The sequence below is a fragment of the Phragmites australis genome, chromosome 10 (assembly GCF_958298935.1).
Source record: "Phragmites australis chromosome 10, lpPhrAust1.1, whole genome shotgun sequence".
Taxonomy (NCBI): Eukaryota; Viridiplantae; Streptophyta; class Magnoliopsida; order Poales; family Poaceae; genus Phragmites; species Phragmites australis.
In genome coordinates this window covers 14429612-14452362 of record NC_084930.1, presented here as the reverse complement: position 1 = coordinate 14452362, position 22751 = coordinate 14429612, and the positions used below count along the sequence as shown (strand labels likewise).

Sequence of the window (22751 nt, the reverse complement as noted above, 5' to 3'; positions counted from 1 at the left end):
TAGAGCTCGCCAATGGGCTCCCACGTCGGAAGCCCTTTAGGACTCTAACTTCTCATGGATCACAATCCAATCAAAACCCATATATGAATCCAATTCACATGTTTTGTTCCAACCCATTAAGTGTGTGACCCGTTAGGTTCATGTACAAACGGCTACGATTCAGAAACCCTTTCCAAACTAAAATTAATAGCGGTCTCTAGCAGGGCATGTTGACTCTCGAGTATACATAAAAGATCATATTGGTTGAACCTTGATATACACATGCACCGATCCCTTCGCCTCACGATACTAGTCAAGCTCAAGGCTAGATACGTGTCACCCTTGTGATAGCTCAAACATTCACTCAATCAAGTAGTGGATTTAACATGATTAGCTCTTTAATCATATTGGTATGGCCATGCACTTTCTCAATCCAACTACCTTGAGGGGCCCAGAGAGATCTCTCCCGTTATCAAGGAGGGGTAAATTCTATCTTAATCACTCATACCTCATGACATGTTTCATGATAAACCCGAAAACTACCTTTATGACTATCCAGTTACGGTATAGCGTTTGTCAGCCTCAAAGTATGCCACTACACATTCTGGGAATCAATGACGATCTCAGGTCTAAGGATCCTGTAGGTACACCATTTGAGATAACAACTGATGGTACATCATAAATAACAATCCCAAGAGTATCTCGGTGGATCTATGATGAGGACATCACTCCCTCGGATACATACAATGATCCTCCATTGAACTTTCAAGGTCCAATCACAAGAGCTCGCGCACGACAATTAAATTTAGAGGTGAGCTCGTTCCTAAGCAACTCTTTATATAATTTTGAGAATAGATTACTACCTAATGATTATGTGTTGCTTAGGAATCATGGAGAGGACAAGGAGACACATAGAGGAAGGCTTGGAGGCGTGGAGGAGCAGCTAGGACGTCCAACAACAGCAGGAGGTCTAGTCCAACTCGAGTCCGAATCAGTCTCGACCTCCAGGACCAGCGAGCAGTAAAACGGACGCCCAGGACGCATCCGGACTCCGTTTTCGACGATTCACATATGGTTGGAAAGATAATTTCATAAGGAAACCAATGGCGTTGGTTTGAGGTCCAAATTCCTTCTGAGTCAACGGGAAACGTCGAAACAAGTCAACGTCTAGAATCTGTCCCGGTGCTGCGTCACCGTTTTTGGTCCATTGGGCCGTGTATCATCGTTGAGCCCATTAGGGGGGCATGACCAGGGGGTGTGATGACACTTAGACCCTTATTATCAGCCGCCGCCGCTCTCGTTAGGGCGGGTTTTGCTTAGATTATTCTGTCAAGAACAGTTTCGCCGTTTCGTCGGTTTGTGAGACCCCAACTCGTGAGATTAATCATTCATCTGCAATTTGGTTGCATTCTTTCTTGTTCTTGCTTGTGTTCTTCGATTCGCAGGCAAGGACTTTAGCCTTCTTGGCGAGGTCAACCGTGCAACGCCGGTTGATAACCAGAGGAGACGTGGTGCTACGATTGCGGGGTTTCGGATCGTGTTGTTCTGAAGCCGGATCGACTTGTGTCTTGTTTCCACCAAATCGAGAGTTACCAGAACCTTTCGGAAGATCGGGAACCCTTGTTCATATCAAGTGGTATTCAGATCTTCAGGTATACCGTCAGGTTCATATCTACCCTTAGTTTCGAGTGTTTTCGCCTTCGTTCCATAGTCCACTGCCATATTGTTTTTTTTTTCCTGTCCTACAACCCTTCCGCGCCTTTAGCTTTTGCATATTTCAGTTTCAGAATCCGTCGTGTTGAGTTTGTGTCCTGGTCAAGGTCTTGTTGCTGGTTAGGTCGTGTTAGAGTCCAGTTCGTGTGTTTTCCCCCACCGTTTCCATCAAACCCTAGCCTCCGTCGCATATTTTCCCCACTTTCTTCCCGTTTTGTCCTCTAATTCGGAGTTGTTTCTCAAATCGGGCATAACTTTCGCGTACGAACTCCATTTTCAGAAAAGTCACAAAGTTTTTCGCATCGAAACGGCGTTTCGGATCCATTCGTCCCCGCTTTGCCGAGTTCAGCGAAATCAGAATTCCCAAATTCGCCTCCGAAGTTTGAGTTTTCAATTTCCAAATATTTTTCTCATTTTCCGGCTGAACTTCAGAAAATTTTACAGGCCACGTCTTTCACTTGTTTAAGCTCAAATTTTCTGTGGTTCCCTCTTGTGTGCTCCTAATTGAAAAAAAAATATCAAAAAAATAAAAAGAAAAAGTCGAATTTTCCCAAAAAAACAACGACAGCCAAAAAAATAGAAAAGAGAGAGGGGCAAAAGAGGAACAATATCTAGAGGAGCACATAGAGAAGGGCAAAGTGAGCTGTGTTAGCGTGTGCTGTTTAGTTCTTTATTTCTGTTGCTCTTGCTATCCATCATACTTGTTTCTCCACCTTGTTTATCACACATACTTGGTACTTGCAACACTTTAGGCCAGCAACGAGAACAAGTACTTGGGACTATAATTCAGCATTACTATCTGTTTCTGATTTGTGTTCCACATATACATATTTGTTCTCTTTGTGTGCCTTCCAAGCTCCACAGATTCTTCTGGACAGCACTGGTTTGCATCCCTGCAATCGCTCGCACGCCTTCCAGGTATCCTTTGCTTTGCTGGTAAGAACCCTGGTAAGAGCTTGGTAAGGTGTCTACCTTTGCTGATCTTGATTGAGAGGCACCACTCCACCTTTGTAGTACGATTATTAGGGATAACCTTCACTGTTTGTTGTTGTGTTTGTTTCCACAATGTCAGTTGATGGAGATAAAACGCCAAAGGACTTCAAGGAGTGTATCAGCCAAGAGCAGCTACAAGCTGTTGTAGACAATGCTCAGAAGGAGATGAAGGAGACAGTCATCAAGGCTGTCACTGAAGCGATAATTGAGATGAAACTCGCAAACGCGGTTGAGCGGGTGGACAAACGGTTATCCGAGCTCACCGACAGGGTAAATGCTTTGGAAAACCGTCCTGTGCACAACGAAGATGTGAATGGAAGCAACACCGGTGATGAGTTGTATGATGACGATGGTAATGTTGATCCAGCGACGACATTGCAAAACAGATTACGGCGTCGTCTTCGCACTAACACCACAGGTATGGGTGGCGTTCCACATCACCACCACCATCGAGGTATGTATAATCGAGCTCCTGAAGATCCTTATGCTAAGGTTAAATTTACTATACCTTCTTTTTCGGGAAATTATGATGCTGAGAGATATCTTGATTGGGAGATGACAGTAGAGCAAAAATTTAGTGCCCACCAAGTACCTGAACAACATAGAGTTAGGCAAGCCACTAGTGAGTTTAAAGATTTTGCTATTATTTGGTGGACTGGTTTAGCTGCAGATGGTGCCACACCTCGTACATGGGAAGAGCTTAAGGTTGCTATGCGTGATAGATTTGTTCCCCCATCTTATCATAGAGACCTGCGTAAGAAATTGATGCGCTTAGAACAGAGAGATAAATCTGTGCAGGATTATTATGGTGAGCTTCAAAAGGGTTTGATGCGTTGTGGCATAGTAGAGGGAAACGAAGATTCTATTTGTCGATTTTATTCGGGTTTGAGACGTGAAATCCAGGATATTATTGATTATAAAGAATTTAACAATGTCAACCAGTTGTTTCAGTTTGCTATGCTTGCAGAGAAGGAGTTGCAGGGGCGTGAGCAGCAGGGCAAGTACAAGGCCAGCACCACATACACGCCGCGCACAGGACCATCCTTGGGGCTGTCCAAACCATCCACTTACAGGGCTCCCTCACCAGCGAGCAAGCAACAAGCAGCTACGGCACCAAATCCGGTCACTACACGACTTTCAAGCTCAGGTAAAAATTCTGTTTTGCAGGGACCTTCCAAGAGTGCTTCCTCTGTTGCATCAACGGGACGCACCTCTGGCATTCAGTGCCGTCGCTGCCATAGATTCGGTCATGTGCAGAAGGATTGCCCAAGTCAGCGGGCATACATTGCAACGGAAGATGGGTACATCAGCGCCTCTGACATTGAGGAAGAAGAAGAAGAAGAACCAGTTGTTGAGGAGAGCAACGAAATCTTGGGCAGTGATGACACAGCGACCTATAGGAGCATCATTGTGCAGCGGGCGCTCAGCACAAAGGTACAACAACCAGAGAAGCTGCAACGCCATAACTTGTTCCAGATTTTCTTCGTCATCCAAAATCGGCGAGCACGTGTCATCATCGATGGAGGTAGTTGTAATAATTTGGTGAGTTCAGATTTGGTCAAGAAGCTTGGCTTGACCACACGCCAACACCCCCATCCATATAACCTTCAGTGGTTTAATGATGCTGGAAAAGCTAAGGTAACACAAACTTGCAGAGTTTCTTTTTCCATTGGTTCCTATGCTGATTATGTTGACTGTGATGTGGTACCTATGGAAGCTTGCTCACTTTTATTGGATCGACCTTGGGAATTTGATAATGATGCTATACACCATGGTAGAAGTAATACATATACTTTTATGCATAAAGGAAAGAAAATTACTTTGGTTCCTATGACCCCTGCTGAAATTGTACAAGCTGATAAAGAACGAGCTGCTAATTTGCGTGATACTAAATCTGAAAATCAGCAAGTTGCTAATTCTCTTTACCCACCTAAAAAGGATAAGTCTGCACCTAGTTCTAAGGTAGAGGGCATAAAATTGAAGGGTGGTGTTATGCTTGCACTAAAAAGTGACCTTGCTGAAATTTCTAATAATGATATTTGCTACACCTTGGTTTGCAAACGAGTTTTGTATTCGCTTGATGATGTTATTAGTTCGATACCTCCTGCTGCCACTAACCTTTTGCAGGAGTATGAGGATGTTTTCCCAGCTGAGATAATTTCATAAGGAAACCAATGGCATTGGTTTGAGGTCCAAATTCCTTCTGAGTCAACAGGAAACGTCGAAACAAGTCAGAGTCCAGAATCTGTCCCGGTGCTGCGTCACTATTTTTGGTCCATTGGGCCGTGTATCGTCGTTGAGCCCATTAGGGGGGCGTGACCAGGGGGTGTGACGACCCTTAGACCCTTATTATCAGCCGCCGCCGCTCTCGTTAGGGCGGGTTTTGCTTAGATTATTCTGTCAAGAACAGTTTCGCCGTTTCGTCGGTTTGTGAGACCCCAACTCGTGAGATTAATCATTCATCTGCAATTTGGTTGCATTCTTCCTTGTTCTTGCTTGTGTTCTTCGATTCGCAGGCAAGGACTTTAGCCTTCTTGGCGAGGTCAACCGTGCAACGCCGGTTGATAACCAGAGGAGACGTGGTGCTGCGATTGCGGGGTTTCGGATCGTGTTGTTCGGAAGCCGGATCGACTTGTGTCTCGTTTCCACCAAATCTAGAGTTACCAGAACCTTTCGGAAGATCGGGAACCCTTGTTCATATCAATCTATCTAACATCATGTTCTCTAACATAAATATCCATATTATTGACTTGGTATCTCTATACCTATGATCCATGAAACGTGATCATCAATCAATACATGTGCTGGTCTTATGTATCATCACAATGATATGCGACTAGGGATTGACTAAGAATAACATCGTGATATAAACAAAGAGTTTCATGAAAAAGTCACATACTTACCAATCAATGTAAATGATAGTCATTCTTGGAATAACACATTATTCGGTAGTACATGAATATAGATCTGTGATACAATCATCTCTATGATTGCCTCTAGGGCATATCACCTTCATCTTTGCCATGCGTGAGAGTGAATAAAGTTTTATCAAGTGACCCCATGACATACTCATGCTCTAACAAGAAAGACCTAAGCCTATGATACCAAGCCATAGGTGCTTGCTTCAACCCATACAAAGCTTTCTAAAGCTTGTATATTCTATATGGGTATTTGGTGTGTTTCAAGCCTGAGAGTTGCTTGACATAGACATCTTCCTATATGAAGCTATTTAGGAATGCACTCTTGACATTCATTTGATATAGCTTGAAACCCTAGGATGCCGCAAAAGTAAGAAGAATCGTAATGGCTTCTATCCTAGCTACCGGTGCAAAGGTCTCTCTAAAGTCTATCACCTCTATTTGAGTGAAACCCTGAGCCACTAGTCTAGTCGTGTTCCTCACTACAGACCCATCCTCCCTCTGTTTGTTTTTTAAAACCCATTTTGTGCCTATGGTGTGAACATTGGGAGGTGGCTCTACAAGGACCCAAACTTCCTTTCTCTCAAAGTTTTCTAACTCTTAATGCATGGAATTGACCCAATTTGAATCAGATAAAATATGTCCAACATCATGGGGCTCAAAAGAAGTAACGAATGCAAAATCAGTAAATGAGCATGAGAAGTGTACTTGTACATAGCTACACTCTCATTGAGGTCTCTGATCATCATGTGTGGGGGATGTCGCCGTTGAATATGTTGAGGGGCCTCATGTCGTGAGAGAACCTCCTCCTCAAACACAGCTAGTGCAGGCTTGAGAGCAGCTGAAGTGGATGTAGAGACTGGAGAACCCTTTGCTGGAGTAGAAGGAGGAGGTAGCTCTAGAGTAGGTGTGGTCGAGGGGAGTAGTGGATCATTCTCATCATCACCAGGAGCTGGAAGATCACTATCTACAAAGATGATGTCGCTTATCTCTTGGTCACATGCACACTCAAAGATAGAACTAGCACAGAGGGTTAATTCATCAAAAGTCACATCTCAGGATTTCATGATGGTGTTAGTGTCAAGATTATAACGACTCGAACTTGTCAAGATTTTCACTCTTTAGGATGAAACACCAACAATCGAAAGCTCTCAAATGTGAAACATTTGGCTTCTTCCCAAAACGCAACTCATAAGAAGTCAAATTCAAGATCGAGCGCAAGAAAATCCAATTTGAGATGTAGCACACTGTGCTAATGGTGTTAGCCCAAAACTTCATAGCAGTCCTATGCTCATTGAGCATCATCCCAGCCATCTCCACTAAAGTCCGGTTCTTCCTCTTAACCACACCATTCTGTTGAGGAACAGGTGGGTAGAAATTTGGTTCTCAGTGCCATGTTCAAGATAGAAAGCATCAAAAAGATAGTTCTTGAACTCGATACCATTATCACTGCGAATTGCTCTCAATGTACCAGAGAGTTCCTTGAACAATATCAAAGCTAAGCTTCGAAAGTGTGAGAATACTTCATCCTTGCTTATAAGAAAGAACACGTAGGAGTAGTGAGAGTAATCGTCAACAATAACAAGTACATACCACTTTCCACCCTCCTAACGAACCCAGGAAGGACCAATGTTGTTTATATGGAGAAGCTCTCTCGGTCGTTCAGTCATCACCAAATTGGCAGGTGGGTGAGGAGCGGCAACCATCTTGCATGCTGACAAAGAGCACGAACAAGGTTCTTCTCAAACTTGAGCTTAGATAATTCTCGGATCAAGCCTAGGGCACTCAAACAAGTAAGCAAATCAAAGCTCATGTGCCCTAGTCTCCTATGCCACATCCAGAGCTCAGAAGAAGGTTGGACAATAAAACACCGAGAAGAACCAGAAGACTCGGAAAAATTGGCTCCAAAACTCCCAACTCAAGAAATCTTGCAAATCAAAGCGCTAGACGAATCAATAACTCGAGAAGTATCACGCTTAAAGTGCACTTCCAAGTCCTCATCAAGCAACTGAGATATAGAAAGCAAGTTGTATCCCAGATACTCAACTAAAGCCACATCTATAATAGTGAAACTCTCATTTACCTTTACTGTTCATTTGGCCTTCACTCTACCTTTCTAATCATCCCCGAATATGATGTACTCGTGATGCTTTGTTGGGGTGAGGCTGGAGAATCATGATGAATCTCTGGTCATGTGATGTGAACAACTGGAGTCGATGAGTCACTTGTTCTCTAGGCCTCCGCCTGCCACCTACATATTAGCAGAATAGAAGGTGGATGGATCAATACTGGGATTAGTCAAAAACCTCTTGAAAATCTAGTACTGGGTCATCCGTCCTAAAAAAGAAATAGTAGGTGCATGCAACTTAACACCAACACCCTGGAGGTGAGTACCACGATGAGAAAAATGAGGTCTGCCTAAGCGCTAGGACTCAAAGCCTCTTACACGTGGACTAAAACCATATGAGTCATGGTAAAATCCACACCGGGCAATACCTCTAGGAAAAAGACTAAATAGTACTAGGGACTCATGGGTAGGAGCAGAGAAAAGGCTCATGTACACCAATAGAGAGGTGGTACATATCTCAGGTACTCCACTCACACTCACGCCGCTCATCTCTCCTACGACGAAAGAAAAACCTAACCAAGTGACCCTACCTCTGACAGTAGGTGCAATGGTAAAGTCTCTAGAGGGCTCGACTGCCAATCACTCTGGGCTCTCTCACAGGGACTCTCACCTTAGGTTGTAGAGCTTTCTTGGCTGTGTGCGGGTTTATTCTTAATGGGTTGTGATGTGGATTTCTTCTTAATTGGTGGTGGTGTAGCATCAATCTTGGACTTTTCGGCTTCTAGGGTAGTAAGTGTGGTGAACACAGTCTTACTCTTACCATTGTAAGCCACCCTCTCAAAACCTAACTCAAGAGCCAAACCTGCCTTGTCAGCACAAATCTTGGTCTTGGCCAAGATCAAATTTGTTTTTCCCTTGCCCTCTGAGCACTTCTCTATTAGAGAAAGGAGGTACTCATTCTCTGTCAAAAGCTTTTGAACTTGCTCTATAACCCAGCTGAGTTTATCTTGAAAGACTATGCAGGTGGAACAGTTCGGTTGTACATCCTTTGAACATTTAGCACTCTCCAATCTACATTCTAGCTCCTTAAGGCATTTCTCTTTCGTTTCAACATCCTTTGCAAGCAAAGGAAAATTTTTGCAAGCACCTAAGATAGTAGACCTAGACTCATCCTCAAGGTGCTTCTTCTCAGCACTCGCAAGCCGACTGACGACTTGAGTATGCATATTTTGAAGCTCTGCAAGTTCAGCCATGACAATCAAACAACTCTCACACTCCTCAACATCAGGCCTAGACCTAAGCAATGTAAGTTTAGTAGATACAGACTCATACTTAAGCCTAAGATCCTTCAACTCTCGCACAACTTTCTTAAGTAATCTAAAATGGCTAACAAGAGCATCATTGAAGGTATCGACTTAGATGGAAAGTTGGTTGCAGGAAGGCAATACCTCGAAAGAATCAAGCTCGTGGTCGATGTCATTGTCATTGTCATCTTCAATGAAGTAGAGACATGTGAAGTCCTTGACCTTCTTCTTGCTCTTCACTTGCGGTTCCTCCTCCTCCGAGCTCTCCTCCTAGCATGAAGAGGTGTCAAGGTCACCGAGAGCTGCCACGAATGCCCTAGAAGTTGCCTTGGCCGCCTTCTTGACCACCTTGTCGTGGTTTTTCTTGAAGAAGGGCTTCTTGTTCTTCTTCTTATGCTTGTTGTAGTCATGATCGCTGTCCTCCTTCTTCTTGAGCTTGGAGCACTCTACCTTGAAGTAAGTGGTTTCACCACACTCAAAATAAGCATAAGAACACCCTCTCCTCCAGTCTCTTCTGTTGTTGTAGAAGCGAGTGAACTTCTTTACAGTGAGCGCAATGTCCTCATCATCAATTGCGTCCACCTTTTCATCTGTGATAAAAACCAAGGAAGACAAAGTAAATCCACAATGTAAAGTGTTAGCACAAGAAAAACTAGCTCCAGCCTAATTTCCACCACTAGGTCCAAAAACCAACACCATGTTCTAAGATAGGGGGTTTCCAAAACCGATCCGAGCCGGCTTGGCTATCTCGATGGACTTGAGCTTGCTGAAGAGTTCATCACAAATTAACATGCCATAACTTGGTAACTCTTCAATGCTCAAGATCTTAACTTCCTATATGCTATGGTCGAGAGCATAGAGAGGCTTGATCACTCTTTTGTAGTTACAATAAGGCAAAATACCAGTGGATCTAAGGTTGCTAACAATTCTATCAAAATGAGCAAATATAGCATCCAAAGATTCTCCAGGGTTCTATATGAACATCTAGTATTCCTGGTTAAATGTGCTCTAGCACCTAGCCTTGATCTAGTTAGTGCCCTCATGAAAGACACTAAGAATGGACCATATCTCGCGAGGAGGACAAAGGTATTAAACTCTGTCAAACTCATTATGACTCAGGCTAGCGAACAATATATTGCGAGTTTTGTTGTTGGCCTCATATTGTCCAATTTGGGCCGGAGAAGAATGAGCAACAGGAATCACATAGTTGGAATCTATAATCTCCAATATTGCACTTTCTTGGCTTTGGAGATAAGCCTTCATGCGCACCTTCTAGTATGAAAAATCTCGACCATCGAAGAACGGAATTTTTCCACTTCTCTTCATTGTCGCCTAAGGATCACAAAGTCGGTTAAGGTCAATAAGTAATCAAACCGGCTCTGATACCAATTGTAGGACAGAAAATGGCGACTAGAGGGGGTGAATAGGCGCCTTGCAAAATTTCTTTCTAAACTTTGATGACCTTTTCCTATTGAATCACCCAACGCATCTTAAAGCACACAAGCGAAAGCAAACTGTGAGAATCAAAGGAAAGAATCAAAACCATGTGACTTCATGCATGAGATATCTACACATGGTTCCATTTAAGATTAATCCATGAACCTAGTCACAAAAAGGTTGCAACTTTAAAAGAAACTCAGAAAGATGGACACCAGGTGAAGAAACGCTCCAAGTTGATGACTTAGAGGGAAGGGAATACGAGACCAAAATTTGTACTATTGAACGCGTATTTTATGCCTCTAGCAACAAGAAGATCAACTTCACAATGGTAGAAAAACTGCAGCTCAAAAGGAAAATGAAAATCGCTCCCAAAAAGAGAAACGCGCAACAAAGCAAGGGAACCAAAAGAAGGAGACTAGAAGGAGATGAATGCAAGCATTTAGAAAACTTCCTTCTTCATTGAAGCACAGAGGTCAACACTCTTTTTGACAGATTACAAGAAAGTTTCCTCTCAAAAGCTCTCACCTACTATATAGGCAAATCACACCTCTCTCTCCCGTATCCAAAACCCTAGCTCTAGGCTCTCAAAAGGATGGATCATACTCCTCAACCAGCCAACCCCCTCTATTTATAGCCTAGGAAACTTGATCCCTAAGTTTCCTAGATTGTCCCCAAAATACCCCTAACTGGGAATGCACTTTTATCTACCATTGGGGTATTTTGGTCCAGATTCTACTCTATCCGTCGAATGGCCACGACATCTTTATGACTTAGTTTCGCCTCAACGCAAGCTTCGCGATAATGCCACGTGACTCTCTAGTCATCCCATGGTTTTGAGGTCAAACCACAAAACCCTAGCACACTTCTCAAAGCGTGACTATCCCCCACTTACTTTGCCTCAAGCAAGTGCTCTGATGTGGACGCATGTGCTCCACCTTATGATCTTGACCTTCGGCAAGTCTCTCCCGCTCCCGATCCCTCGTGTCGCCTGATCACTTCCACCAGTATCCCTTCACATGACTTTGTCAACACGCAGTTTTTATTCTTTCTCTCATGCTTTGCTTGACCTCCACGTGTACTACTAGGATCACCTTTGACTCTGCCCATCCTCCTCGATCGTATGGCACCAAGCCTCACGCTTAGCCTCGATCACCTCGCCGTCGATCGCCAAGTTGCATCCATCACCTACACATCATTAGACAAGTAAACATGCATCTCCAAATCCATATAACTGCAACACAAGTTAGTCCAAATCAAATACCAATTAAAAAGAAAGTTGCAACAAAACAATGTGAACACCGGATGGTCCGGCGCTCACATCAATACAAGCACCGGACCATCCGGTGTGTACTCTCTGTGGCTCTGGAGTCCCTCTGAAAAATGCTCTGGCGATGCTCCAGTGTTCAGTTATGCCCATCATCAGACTGTCCGGTGTGTACAACACCAGTCTGGAAAATTTGCAACATTTCTATTAAATGGTCCGGTGATCAAATGCTCTCAACACCGGACCTTCGGTGAGTAGACCAGCTCTGGCACCGAAAACTTGCATCTGTGTTAAATGCTCTAATGTTCTCTGAGCCCATCACTGGACCATCTGGTGTGGTATTCAAATTTTGCCGCCAGATAGAAATACTCTGGTGTCTCCTTCCACAGAGCACCAAACTATCTGGTGAGAACAACTTGCCTCACATCGAATTGTTTGGTGAGCATATTTTTCCTAGACTCTGCAACAAACAACTTCAACTCCAACTTTGGTCAAGTTCAAACATAAACAAGCCCAAGCAAACATCAAACCAAATCGACACATATGTCAAGCCCTCATCACACAAGAACCAAGGTACATCTCAACTTGGTTTCTCAGAGCTCTTGATGGTGCATTGGCAGCGATTTGCAGAGACGTGCGGCGCTAGAGCTCGTGATGATGGCCTGGTGCGATGAGACAGAAGAGGAGGTTAGCGTGACAGATCATGGCAGATTCGTATCGCACGTGCACAGTTACGTGCGGGCTTGGCTCCATGATGGCGCAGCAGCGAGGCGGAAGAGCTACACCGTGGGTTTGTCGGCACGCTCATTGTGCTGTTGTGGCATTGACGTGGCTCAGAGAAATAGGGGAGAGAGATCGATCGTGGGAGGAAGAAAGGGGATGAGCACGTCACGACACGAGGAAGATGATGCAACAGTACAACATCATCATGGGCCATGTGTGCTGGGCTGGAGTTCGTGCGGAGAAAGAGAGAGGGATGATGGGCTCTAGCTAGGCCGAGTTGAAATAGGGAAGAGCAGAAAAGAGGTGGGCTCAGTAAAATTAGAGAAAATGGGCTTGGCTCAATAGGACTTAGGTCTTAGGATTCGTTTTGAGATTTTTAGAGAAGAGGAAGGCATTCAAATTTGAATAGAATTAAAATTTGAATTGTGCCCAAAAATCCAAATAAAAATCAGGGAAAAAACAAAATGCTGAATGGTGAGCTTTGTGTAGGTTTTCAAGTTTCAAAAATTTAAATTTTGTGTGAACTTGAAATACTTTGATTAGATTCAATTAGAATGGTTGTAATTTTAAAAAAAATCAAAATTTTAGTGATTTTTAAATGCTGTCAAAATACAGGGTGTTAGAACTATTAATGATAGTATTTCTAGGAATTTCTTTTTTTTGTCATATGTTGATTTTAGGATTATTATGGTGCCTTGAAGACCACCTATTAACATTGTTGTACGCTATACATCTGTAAAGCACCAGTGCCACATGATAAGCATCCTGTGCGGTGAAAAAACAATTTTCTCTTTGCTAAGTGCGGAAGTGCCCCTGTAATTAAACACTCGCACTAAAGGTGGCCTTTTCAAGATCATTTTTTAGATTTAGACGAAGCATACTGTAGTAAGCATAACAACAAATCTATACTCGAGTGAGTATATATTCCCTTAACAATCTACCTTCTTCAGTGGGGGCAAAACAGTATATCAACCGAAAACTCCACCTTACCCTACTTCGATCCACCAAGAACTTCGAGGTCCACACTGGACAGGATTTCCTTTTCCTTCGGCAGCTTTCACGTCTCTCGTCCCGATAAGCGGGACTGCAGTTTGACACCAGTCCACTCTCCATGTGACGCCAACAAAAACTGACAATTCCTAGCTAGTATAACCTCGGCAACTCTGACAAATAGCTCAAAATAATGCATGTGCACAGCCTCCGAACCAGCCGCCATCGATCCATCCATCGCTCGTACCACTGCGGCCTACATACGCCGGTGGGTAACGCCGCGGTCAGTGCGTTCGAGCCGGCGCTGATCGTCATGGCGGAAGAACGCCGGGCGTTATCGCCACGGGCCACGGCGTGCATGGTTCTGCCATGGCTAGGTGCTGATCATCCTAGCTGCAGCTGGTCTGCGGAGCGCGTCGGCTGCGGCTGCTGGCTGCGACCTGTTCCTGGGGTGGCGGACGAGTCGTACCCTCTGTACGACGCTTCGGTCTGCCCGTTCGTGCTGGACATGTTGAACTGCCGCCAGAACGGCCGCCCGGACGCCGCCTACCTCAAGCTGCGGTGGAGCCTAACTGGCTGATGACTCATTAATGATAGATCATTTTAAGTTAATTATTAGTAATAGATTAAATTATGATTCATTATCAATAATAAATTATCAATGACGAGTTATTCTAGTCAGTCATTAGTAACAAAGTTGTGACACATCACTAATGATGGATTAAATTGTGACCCGTCGTTAATAACAATATTTATTAACGACGGATTACTGTTACGACCCGTCACCAATTACTTATGAATGAAATAGGAGGGAAGCTTCAAAGCCCAATCTTGATGAGAATACAAATATGACAAACGAGCATTTAATTGTAACAAAATATGAAGGTATTTGAGTCAATAATAGTCAACAAGTTATTAAATCTAAGTTTGTCAAATGTAAGAGCATCTCCAACCAAGCCCTCTTCTCACCCCCTATCCTATATTTGAGGAAAAAACGATGAAAATTGATCTCCAACCGACTCCTTATCCGACCCCATTTATTTGAGGAGTCCTCAAATCTCCTCCCTCACCCCCTACATTTAGGGGCTCCTCATCCAACCCCTCATTTGGGAGAGAGGGGAGAGAGAGAGGGGAAAAGAGGGGAGAGAGAGTTACCGGATATTAATAAAATAGAGGTGATTCGAATATAGGGGGTCAAATATAAGGGGTCGGTTGGAACACGTTGAGAAATAGGGGATGAAATCTGGATGAGGAGCCCCTAAATAAGAGGAATATGGGGTCAAATATGAGGGCTTGGTTGAAGATGCTCTAAGAATGTATCCACACATAAGCGGAATCAAGAACATAACACGAGAAAAGGAGAAAAAAATTTATGATTTGAGAGATACATTATTAGATCTTTTGATATCTTTAGGTGATTGCTCATGAAAACTGCTTGAGAAAAGGAATAGATATTGCAATATAGTGGGAATATTTAACAACTCAAAAGTGGATAGTTTTAATTTTAACATAATCACCACAATACTTTCTAAAAGAAATAGCTAGCCAAGTCGTTTTATATTCACTAATGACTAATTAAAAAAATATTTTTACTTTTTTTCTCACCTCAGCAACATTAGAATAGGAAACATTGTACATTTATGCTCAAGTTTGATATAGGGTGGCGGCGATGGACACAAACGCATGTTTTAAAAATGGTGTAAAAACTTCAGGGGTGATAACTCAATCTTTCAAACTGAATTTAGTCTAAAAATTTGCCGAACTTGACTTTGTCTGGGAGAAATGGATATAACTTTTTCTGTAGATATCCGTGAAGCCAAAAAACGTTAAAATTAAAGTTCGTATGCGAAAGTTGTATCCGTTTTATTGAAGGCACTACGAGTCACCTATCAAATTGTGATCGTTTCGATAAGATATTCAGAAATTTATAAAATATTTATACAAATTTGGATGAAGAAAATTTTTATATGTAAATTATAACCCTCAATGAAATTTGGTAAAATCAGTCATTAGTGATGGATAAAAATTACGATTCGTCACTAAAATTCAGTCATTAGTGACGGATCATCTATGATATTCGGTAAAAAAGGTTAAAATGATAAAATCTCCGGTGTCTATCATAATTATATGATAAGTGACGTGGTAAGACAACTTCGTGTGTCAGAGGAGGTCGGCATGGCTCGAGTGAAAAAAAAAATATTTTTTATTTTTTCGTCTCTAAAAGCACGTAAACATTCATCAGTCACAATGACGTGTTTAGAGCGACGAGTGCAAAACCCATCACTAATAACTGATCTGAAGTGATGAGCACAAGATCCATCACTAATACTAGTTATCACCGTCAAGTTGTACTTTCATCTGTGGAAAAAAGGAGTAAGATCGTGTTCGTTGGGGACTCGCTTAGCACAAACCAATGGGTCTCCCTCGTCTGCATGCTCCACTCCGCCGTCCCGGCCCCTGCTCGCGTGAACTTCACCAGAACCGCTGCCGAGCTCGTCACGTCCGTGCACTTCGAGGTTAGTTCGTCGGGAAACCAGTCGTTCTCCTGTACGACACGTACACCTTTCTTTCGTCAAGCTCTGTTCATCAGCCTGAACGACGATCGATCTGGCCAAGGCAACAATTAAACGGAATGCTGATTGATACATCATCCTACACGTCTCCTGCATGTCTCTGCTCTGCTAGGACTACGACGTGAAGGTGGTGGCGCACTACACCAGGTTCCTGGTCGACGTCGTGCGGCAGGACATCGGCCGGGTGCTCAAGCTCGGCTCCATCGGGGACGCCAGCCCATGGCGCCATGCTGCCCGCCGTGCGCACCTTGTCGTCTTCGACACATGGCACTGGTGGACCTACTCGGGCGCAGGCCAAGAGTACGTACAAGCTATAGCCAGCTACTAGCACATATCCATCGTCCTGGCTTCTTCTCTAGATTGACTCTTGAAGCCCTGCAATTCGATGCACCATGCGTGATCCGACGTGCAGGTGGGAGTACGCGCGTGAAGGACGGGAACGGCACGTACCGGGACACCGGGACATGGACCGGGTGGCCACCTTCTCCAAGGGCCTCTCCACATGGGCACAATGGGTCGACGCCAACATCGACGCGCCGCGGACCGTGGTCTTCTTCCAGGGCATCTCCCATAGAACGTGCGCCCTTCATTCTCGTAATACTCACCTAAATAGATTTAACATTTATACGCTGACGGTCTCTTACATACAAACGAGTAGGTGGGAGGGGCAGGAGGGTGATGGAGGTGGTGCAGAAGCAACACCGGTTGGAGGATGTTACCGGCAGACCCGGCTTCCGCAGGCGGCCATGGCCGCGGCAGGGAGCATGCTCCTAGAGTAGGACGCCGTGCGGGAGGCAGGGGCGGAGCCAGGGCCCGTGCTGGGGGTGCTGCAGCACGGGTCCAGCCCAATTTGTCTCAGGTAAATTTATGTATATTTGGACCAAAATATTAGAATTTGGAACAAATCCAATTAGCCCAGCACCTGTCCACAGGCCCAGCACCCGGTGGCAGGCCTTTCTGGCTCCACCCCTGGCGGGAGGTGATCGTCTCCATGTCAACGCTGGTGTTGCTGCTGGACATCACCGCGCTCTCGCAGCTCAGGATCGACGCGCACCCGTCCGTGTATGGCGTCGGCGAACCTCACCGGCGCGGCATGGATGCATCGCCGTGGTGCCAGACCACTGGAACCAGATCATGCGTGCCATCCTTCTGCAGTAGGAACGATTCAGGAAAGCAGCACTACTACATAACTTTTCATCCGTGCCCTCTTTTCACCGTTGATTTGAAAACAACCATCAATAATAAGATATCACTGCCGGTTCACAAGTTCAATTATTAAATCGTTAAGAAACAACAGTAATACCCATTATCACTGTCGTTTTGTGTCATGAATCAGCAATGATATATTATTGCTGGTTGGTGTCGTAGACCAGTAATGATACTTCTGTTATCACTATCGATTAGTTCCTAGAACTGGTAGTGATGAAGCACCGTCAGTTGGTGTCATTGACCAGCAGTGATAAAGAAGTATCACTGCCGGTTTCCATCCTCTCTTTCGACGTCGATGGTTAGAGAGAGTCAAGGAAGTCTCTCCTGCCTCTTTGTCGAGTAGATCTTTTAGTACGTCTTGTAATCCTCTTTTCCTTAGCTTGTCTGTAAAAGAGCTCAAATTCTTGTTAAACGAAAGGTTACGATTTTTATTGGAATGCATGTATATGGCTGTGAATCTTCTTGTGAATGCAAATGAAGTTCAAATAAGTGTTCGGCCTTTATTTCTTTTGAGTAACTTAGGGTTTTTTTTAGGGTTTCTTATCGAAATGTTCATCGTGGTCACCTTAGGTTAGATTTCGAGTGGAAAATATCTTAACTCCCAGGTACTTGTTGACACGATAAGGTTTTCTGCGGTTCTTAAAGATATTTCTTCCCTTCTCGTCAAAAATATGGTGCGCACGACAACTCTTTTAGTCTTAACGTGAAACCCTCAACTAGTTATCAGGTAAGGATTCTCGAATGGACAGTCTTAGAATACACAGTGAATGTATGGGCGTAAGTTCATGAACAATGGTTTATCTCTGTTTTTTTAAGGCATGTGCTCGAAATAGATAAAAAAACATATATTGATAATATGAAAATTAGTATATATAAAATATATCTGAAATACTTACGCATAGAACTCGCATAGCTGATCGATATTCTAAGAATTTTTAAGGACTTGACCATCCTCCATAACTAACATATATGATCTTAGTCGGTTAGATTCGACCACCCTATAGGGATGTTCCCACCTCAGAAATAGCTTGTTGCTATTTTTCTAGCTCTGTATGAGTCGTACGACTAGATCTCTAGGTTTGAAAGATCTTTTGTAGATATTTTGGTCATGGTAATATTAGAGAGCTTGCTGGTACTATGTTGATCATATTAACACTTGGGTCCTTTTTTCTTCGAGAATATTGATGTCATCATGTCTTCTCTGAATTTCACCCTTGTTGGCGTATAGTTTGACTCGGGGAGATTTTATCTTTAGTTTATAGGGAAGCATTGCTTTGGCCCCATAGACTAGGAAGAAAGTTGTTTCACTTCTCGCCCCTGCTGGATGTCGTTCGAAGAGCCTAGAGTATGTTAGGCAACTCGGAAGCCTATGCTTTAATGTAGGCAGATAAGAGGATAAAGATGTGGATCTTGATTCCTTGAAGTAATAGATTGTTCGCCCGCTCAATCTGTCATTACTTTGAGGATGTGCCATGGATGAAAAGCAGACTGTAGTGCCTAGTTCTTTGTGGTAATCGATGAATTCCACACTGGAGAACTGAGTGTCATTGTCGGTGATGATCCTACTCGGAATGCCGAACCTTGTCATGACGCTTTTCATGATGATTTTCTTGGCGGTCACCCATGTGATTTTTCCAACTGGCTCAGCTTCAATCCACTTGGTGAAGGTATCAATTGTGAGGAATAGAAACTTGAAGCCCCTAGGTGCTACCGGGAAGGGCCCCAAAATATCCAGTACCCAAGTTGCGAATGGCCATGACAAGGTGATCATCTGTAGGACCTGAGTGGGTTGATGTACTCGTCTGTTGTGAAATTGATGGCATGTACACTTTTTTACTAAGTTGCTCCCATCATGGAGAGCCGTAGGCCAATAGAAACCTTGTCTAAATGCCTTTCCGACTAGGGTTTGGAAGGAAACGTGAGCTTTAGACACCCCTTCATGGATTTCCTCGAGTAGTTCTCTACCGTGCTTCTGAGAGATGAATTTCATAAGTACTCCGTGAGCACCTCTTCGATAGATAACACTGTCCACCAAGGTATACATCTTGGATCGACGAAAATTTGCTCGGTTAATGCATCATTATTAGGCACAACTTGATCTTGAAGGTACTTACAGATTGGGTCCATCCAAGAAAATTCACTTTCGAGCTAAGCCACGAGTTCCCCCGTGACTTCTTTTGGGTGTCCGTAAATAGCGAGCCCCAAGATGGTTATAGGTCTCGTAGACAACCACTCCTTTGGTTGTGTCCTCTAATGATATCAGCAAGAGTCTTAGTGAGGCAGTTGTCCTTCCTTGGAATATACTTGACATCAAGTCTGACGAATTTCTTTTCTAGCTTCCTCACCTCCACGAGATAGTCTATCATGGTCTTATTCAAGATTTGATATTCCTTGTTAACTTGCTTCACCACTAACTGTGAATCCCTTTTCACAAGTAGGCGACGGATGCTAAGAGCAGAAGCTACTCAAAGTCTAGCGAGCAAACCCTTATATTCGGCTACGTTATTCATGCATGGAAAATTGGTCTGCAAAGTGTATTGCAGGCTTTCTCCCGTTAGAGAGATCAGTTAAATCTCCGCCCCTACATCTTGAAGCGTAAGTGATTTGTTGAAGAATATAGTCCATACATCTGATAAGTTGTCACAGTCATCCTTGGGTTGATTGGGTTCTATCCATTCAGCCACGAAGTCAACGAGTACTTGCGACTTGATTGTTGTTCGAGGCATGAAACGGACGTTGAATTTTCTGAGTTCAATAGACCACTTGGCAATTTGGCCAATTGCATATCTGTTATACAGGATCTCACCGAGTGGGAATATTGATGTTACGGTAATCTTGTGAGCTTGGAAGTAATGTCACAATTTGCGAGAGGCCACCAGTCCAGCATACAGTAGCTTTTGCACCTGCAGATAGCATTCTAGGACCCTGGAGTACTTCACTGATGTAGTACACCGCTCGCTAGCCTTTCTCTCATTTGTCTTGTGCTTCTCTTTCCACCACCAATACCGCATTTATAGCACACGGTTCGGCCGTGATGTATAAGAGCATATCTTCATCATGGTACAGAGCAATTAGCATGTGGGGGGGGGGGAGGGAGAAAGATACCTCTTTAAATTTTTGAATACCTCATCTGTCTCTTTTCACCATTCAAACCTGTCTTGTTGTCTTAGTAGCTTGAAAAAGGGAAGTCATCGATCTCCGAGCCAGGAAATAAAACGGCTAAGGGCTGCCATACATCTGGTTAGTCTTTGAACTTCTCACACTGACCTGGATGGTTGCATCTCTTCAATAGATTTGATCTTCTCGGGATTGACTTTTATTCCCTCGTATGACACCAGGTAATCGAGTTGTTTCCCCGCGTTGACTACAAATGCGCACTTCTTCGGGTTCAACATGATTCGATTCTTATGGATGTTGTTGAACGTTACCTGTAGATCAGAGATAAGATCTTCCTTCTTTTTGGTTTTGATGATGAGATCATCGACGTAGGCCTCGGCATTCCGGTTGATCTGATCATGGAGTATTATCTACATTCCCTGTAGGTGTGTAGCACCAACATTCTTCAATCCGAAGGGCATCATAACATAGCAATAGACTCCAAATAGAGTGATAAATGAGATCTTCTCCTCATCCTCTAGATGCATGCTAATCTGGTGATAACCAGAGTAGTCATCGAGAATGCTTAGATAGTCATAGCCAGAGGTGGAGTTAATTATCTGATCTATTCGTGGTAGAGCAAAAGCATCCTTAGGGTATACTTTGTTGAGATCGGTGAAGTTAACACATATTCACCATTTTCCGTTTAACTTTTTGATCATGGTGGGGTTTGCGAGCCACTTGGGGTGATCCACCTCCTAAATAAAACCCACTTCGGTGAGCCTTTCAGTTTCCTCTTTAATGGTTTCGTTCCAATTGGGCATGAACCCTCGGAGTTTCTGCTTGACCGGCTTTGCGTTGGGTCAGATAGCTAGTTTGTGCTCAACCACCTCCTTGGGGATCTCAGGCATGTATGATGGTTGTCAAGCAAACACGTCGGTGTTTGCTCAGAGGAAAGTGATGAGTGCGAGTTCCTATTTGGGATCCATATTAGAGCCGATCTAAATGGTCTTGTATGGTTCTGTTGGGTCTAGAGGAACTGATTTAACTTCACCGTGGGACTTCACGATGGCCTTAGGTTTCGAGTTTTTCATCTCTTTGTCGAATTGATGCTACGGGCCATGTCTAGGCTCCATTTGTAGAAATCGGCTTGATTGCAGATCGAGAGATCTGCACTCCTTTGAGCTTGTTAGCGAAGAGAATGTTCAGGGAACTCTCTCTATCGATAAGTACTCGGGTGACCCTATAATTATTTATCATAGTCTCAATCACTATTGGGAAGCAACCTTGCCATATGAAGTTATTAGGGCAATCGTCTTGGCGGAAGGACATTTCAATGATTAATCACTTAATGGCCTGACGACCCTTGGGGATTGCGGCTAAGACTTTTTGGGCTACCATCTTATACTAACTTTTAGACTCGTAGGATGCAGAACCACAAAACATGTGGTCGATCATCCTCTCATCTAGCTAAAAACACATCGGATCCACGTCATCCTCACTACGGCTGGAGCTGGAATCCCTACTCTGGGCTGCAACTTGGGTCTTCTTTCCTTTGGCCACTTTCTTAACCTCCTCTTTGACCATATTCTTCCAGAGGTGGCACTCATGGAGGCTGTAGCAAAAATATCCCTATTAGGTCATGATTGTGATTTTGGTGATTAATGACAACATAGTCAATATGACTAACATGTTTGTGAATAATATATGTTAGTAAGTCTCATGGATGCAATACATGAAGAAGCCACCGCAGTTAGGACAAAGTTAGACTGAATTGGAGAAGTCCCAAGAAGATTTGCCACACCGGATGGTCCGGTGAACTGAGTGTTAAACTCACCAGAGCATATTTGACAAAGGGGAGAGAGGCCTGAAGACCTCACCGGAAGGTTTGGTGATCAGAGAAGATACACACCAGAGCATTTTGTCGAGAGAAGGTTGCAGCCATTGAAGTTGAAGATCAACGCACCAAATGGTCTGGTGATCAAGTGTTACACACATCGGAAAATGAATAGTGCAAAGAAGCATAATGAAGATCAACGCATCGGATGTTCTGTTGATTAAGTTTGTGCGCACCGAAGCATTATTTCCAGAGAGGGTTGCATTGGCTTGGATGGTTGAAGTCAACTCACCGGATAGTCCGGTGATGAAGTGATGGGCACTGGATGCTTACACCGGAGCAATTTACACAGAGAAGAAGGAAAGGCTAAGATGACTCAGGATATCTCACCGGATAGTCTGGTGATGGAGATAAAGTATACATCGTAGTGTCCGATGTTCACAGAGGCTTAAGTGGGGTTCCAATGGATAGTTTGTGAGAGTGTACTCACCGGATACTCACCGGATGATTCAGTTTAGTACTGGTGTTCTCACCAGATTATCCGGTGTTAACAACTTTTCTGAGTCATTGGGTTAATGGCTAGTGCGCGATTTTGAGGCTATAAATACCCACCCACTCGGCCATTTAAAGGTGTTGGAGTCCAG

The 22751-nt window shown here is 43.8% G+C and overlaps 1 pseudogene; it reads left to right on the top strand.

Moving 5' to 3' along the window:
* The first annotated feature begins 12336 nt into the window (after positions 1-12336).
* On the top strand, positions 12337-17244 carry LOC133930117 (protein trichome birefringence-like 41; annotated as a pseudogene).
* Positions 17245-22751: the final 5507 nt, after the last annotated feature.